Source organism: Dama dama, chromosome X (assembly GCF_033118175.1).
Source record: "Dama dama isolate Ldn47 chromosome X, ASM3311817v1, whole genome shotgun sequence".
Classification (NCBI taxonomy): Eukaryota; Metazoa; Chordata; class Mammalia; order Artiodactyla; family Cervidae; genus Dama; species Dama dama.
Window position 1 is genome coordinate 99973565 of NC_083714.1, and position 4754 is coordinate 99978318.

At 42.9% G+C, this 4754-nt stretch overlaps 1 long non-coding RNA gene across 1 annotated transcript; it reads left to right on the plus strand.

Moving 5' to 3' along the window:
- Positions 1 to 1362: 1362 nt before the first annotated feature.
- Positions 1363 to 4220, plus strand: LOC133052549 (uncharacterized). Its single transcript, XR_009692070.1, has 2 exons — positions 1363 to 1618; positions 1753 to 4220. It is a non-coding gene; the product is annotated as an uncharacterized LOC133052549 (long non-coding RNA).
- The last annotated feature ends 534 nt before the right edge of the window (positions 4221 to 4754 follow it).

The window sequence follows — 4754 nt, forward strand, 5'->3', positions numbered from 1 at the left end:
AAACTTCCTTTTGTGACTTGATGACTATCTTTAGTGTTGTGTTTGGATCCCGTCTTGTGTCTATATCTATTGTAGAAGTTTGGTTATCATGAGTTGTTTGGTTCTGTCTATACACAAACCACATACACAGGTATACACACACACACACACACACACACACACACACACACATATGTATGTCTCCAACGTGGTAGAGTGCTAAAGAATGCCTCTGCCAACGCAGGAGATGCAGAACATTTTGGTTGGACTCCTGGGTTGGGAAGATCCCCTGGAGGAGGAAATGGAAACCACTCCAGTATTATATTTGGAAAAATTCCATGGACAGAGGAGCCCGGAGAGTTATAGTCCATGGAGTTGCAAAGAGTCAGACATGCCTGAGTATAAGAGTACATATATACATGTATATATACTTGTTTAACTTTACTGGTCTCTGAATTTCAGATGCATTTTCAATATCCTGCATTTGTACACCCATCCTCTCATAACTGCTGGTTTTGATATCATGTTTGTGTGTGGATGAGTTCCCATGTTTACTGTGCCTTTGTCTTTCCTGCTGAGCTTTCACATTCATAATTTTCTTGAATGTAGTCATGGCCTTTTTGTTTCTGCCTAGAGCTGTTACATTAGTCGTTGTTGTAAAGTTGGTGTGGTCCTGTTGAATTCTCTGAGCCTTTGCTTGTCTTTTAATTCCTCGGTTGAATCTGAAAGAAGAGCCTTGCTTGGTAGAGTATTTTTGGCGGTAGGCTTTTCCCTTTCTCCACTTTAAATATATCATGCCACTCCCTTCTGGCCTGCAGAGTCTCTGCTGAGAAATCAGCTGATAATCTCCTGGGGATGCCCTCTTATGTTATGTGCTACTTTTCCCTTGACCTGCTTAATATTTTCTCTTTGTTGTTAAGTTTTCAGTTTTCTTAATATGTATCTCAGCATTTTCCCCAGCATGTCAAAGCGGCCAACCGGCGCAAGCGCAGGAAAAAAACCCGTCGCTTATTACCGCAAAAGGCTTTAAAGCGTTTTTTCAACCCCGACGGGCGGGGGAGGAACGGGCAAGCGGCTCCGCGGAGCTACACTGCCCCCTGCAGACCACAGAAACCAAAATACCAGCAAGCCGGGAAGAAAATCGATCCTTCCTTCTCGGTTTGCGGGCAGAGGACTGGACAACAAAGATGGGAAACTTATGGGGGATGCCCCTGAGGACCAGAGAAAGAAAGGGAACCTCTCGAAGGGGTCCGGGCAAACCACCCCTGGACCGCGCGAGTTCCGCTCGACCCGCCCACAGAACCACAGCGAGGCGGGCGAGAAGTCAGGGCGTCCAGGAAGCTCTGGAGTTGCTGAGGGCTGGTTCTGGGCCTGCCCCGGGGAGCAGAGATGTCAGTGCCAGTCTCCCAGCCTGCGTCCGCTGGGAGAGTTCTCCCCGAAACCGTTTGGAACTCTCCACTGAGGGACCTGATCCGTGATGTCCGGGTCCTGTCCAACCTGGCCCCAACAAGATGGTTATTTTGAGTCACTACCCTGCCCTCTTCTCTGTCAGTCGACTCTGGATTGAAGTCCCTTCCTGACTCACCTTCCTTGCAGTGAGCTGAGGAACTTGTACTATGTAACAGCTGATTATTTCCAGGTGCTTTGCATTCTAAATGTGTTATCATGTCATAATCGTGATAGAGTGGATGAGTCGTTTTCTATGTAGTTTCCCTTCCCACCCCCTTTCATTTAGTATCTCATTGTAATAAATATGTTATTGTTGTTTTTCAGGCCGTCGGTCGTGCCCGACTCTTTGTGACCCCATGGACTGCATGCAGCACGTCAGGAGGCTTCCCTGTCCTTCACCATCTGCCGGAGCTTGCTCAAACTCATGTCCATTGAGTCAGTGATGCCATCCAACCATCTTGTCCTCTGTCATCCCCTTCTCCTCCTGCCGTCAATCTTTCGCAGCATTGCAGGCTGTTTTACCCTCAATCCCAGTGAGCATTTTATTTCACTCTTCCACTGGGGAGGGGAATGTATCCTGCAAGCCAGTGTGCAAACTACAGTCTGACAGATTTGAGACCTGAACATAGGGACACTCTCTGAGGAACCCTGAGAACCTGTGGAGCTAACTCTCCCTCTGTGTGCCACAGGTCAGAGAAGCATGAAATGAGGGCAGTAATGGCATATGCTTCTTGGGTGGTGTCCAGCATCAATTACCTACAGCAAAAATACTCTACCAAGCAAGGCTCTTCTTTCGGATTCAACATGGAATCAAAAGACAAGCAAAGGCTCAGAGAATTCAACAGGACCACACCAGCTTTACAACAACGACTAATGTAACAGCTCTAGGCAGAAACAAAAAGGCCATGACTACATTCAAGAAAATTATGAATGGGAAAGCTCACCAGTAAAGACAAAGGCACAGTAAATATGGGAACTCATCCACACACAAATATGATATCAAAACCAGCAGTTATGAGAGGATGGGAGTACAAATGCAGGATATTGAAAATGCATTTGAAATTCAGAGACTAGTAAAGTTAAACAAGTATATATACATGTGTATATATATACTCTTTTACTCAGGCATGTCTGACTCTGCAACTCCATGGACTATAGCTCTCCGGGCTCCTCTGTCCATGGAATTTTTCCAAACAATGATACTGGAGTGGTTTCCATTTCTTCCTCCAAGGGATCTTCCCAACCCAGGAATCAAACCAAAATCTTCTGCATCTCCTGCATTGGCATGGGGATTCTTTAGCACTGAATCACCTTGGAGACACACATATATATCTTTATACGTGTGTATGTTGTGTGTGTATAGACAGCTAGAACAAAAAAAACTCATGATAACCAAACATCTACAATAGATATAGACACACAAAAAAGGGATCTAAACACAACACTAAAGATAGTCATCAAGTCACAAAAGGAAGTTTAGAACAAACACCTTTAAAACAAACCCAAAACAATTTTTAAAATGGCAATAAGGACACACATGTCAGTAATTAACTTAAATGTAAGTGGATGAAATGCTGCATCCTAAAAAAAAGGAGATAACGATTAAAAAAAAAAAAAGGAAAACCCATGTATAATACTGTCTGGGCTTCCCTGGTAGCTCAGCTCGTAAAGGATCTGCCTATAATGCAGGAGACCCCTGTTTCATTTCTGCACTGGGAACATCCCCTGGAGAAGGGATAGGCTACCCATTACAGTATTCTTGGGCTTCCCTGGTGGCTCAGTCTGTGAAGAATCTGCCTGCAATGCAGGAGACCTGGATTCGATCCCTGGGTTGGGAAGGTCACCTGGAAGAGGGCATGGCAAGCCACTTCAGTGTTCTTACCTGGAGAATCCCCATAGACAGAGGAGCCTGGTGGGGTGCAGTCAATGGGGTCGCAAAGAGGCAGACACGACTGAGTGACAAAGCACAGCCCAGCACACATAATACTCTCTACAAGAGACCCATTTTCAAATCTAGGTACACATACAGACTGAAAGTGAAGGGATGGGAGAAGATATTCAATGCAAATGGAAATCTAAAGAAACCTGGAGTAGCCATACTCACATCAGACAAAATAGACTTTAAAGACTGTTGCAAGATTCAAGGACACCACATCATGATCAATGGATTATTCCAAGAAGAAGACACAACAATTGTAAATAAATATGCACCCAACATAGGAGCACCTCAATATACAAACCGCCATAAAAGGAGAAAACATCAACAACACAATAATAGTGGGGGACTTTAGCACTCCACTTTCATCCACGAAGAGCTCATCCAGACAGAAAATCAAGAAGGAAGCACAGCCCCTAAATGACACATTACACCAGATGTACTTAATTTTTATTTCTAGGTCATTCCATCCAAAAACAGCAGAATACACTTTCTTCTCGTGTGCACATAGAACATTCTTTATAGATCATATCTTGAGTCACAAATCAAGCCACATAAATTTAAGAAAATTGAAATCATATCAATAGTCTTTTCTGATCACAATGCTGTGGGATTAGAAATAAACTATAAGAAAAAACTGCAAAAAAAAAAAAATACAAACACGGGGAGGATAAACAATATGTTCCATAGTGTATGTCCCAATTTACATTCCCACCAATAGTGCAAGAGGATTCCCTTTTCTCCACATCCTCTTTGGATTTACGTTTTGTAGATTTGTTGATGGTGGCCATTCTGACAAGACTGTACTCGTTGTACTTTTGAATTGCATTTCAATAATAAAGAGCAATGTTTCACATCTTTTCTTGTATTTGTTGGCCATCTGTATGTCTTCTTTGGAAAAATGTCTGTTTTAGGTCTTCTGCCCATTTCTTGATTGGGTTCTTTATATTTCTGATATTGAGCTGCATGAAATGCTTGTATATTTTTGAGATTAATTCTTTTTCAGTTGCGTCATTTGCAATTGTTTTCTGCCATTCTGAGGGTTGTCTTTTCACCTTGTTTATAGTTTCCTTTGCTGTGTAAAAGTCAGACTCCACTAAGCAGCTGAACTGAACTAAACTTGCTGTGTGAAATACTGTAAGTATAATGAGGTCCCATTTCTTTATTTTTTATTTAACTTCCATTAATGGAAAGAGGATATTGCTAAAAATTTTTTTAGAGTGTTCTGTTGATGTTTTCCTCTAAGAGTTTTATAGTATCTGGCCTTACATTTGGTCGTTAATTCATTTTGAGTCCCACCCTCCCACCCTCCCCCCTTCCCCCCTCCCCCCCCCCCCCCCCGTGGTGATAGTAAGTGTTCTAATTTCATTCTTTTACATGTTACTGTCTA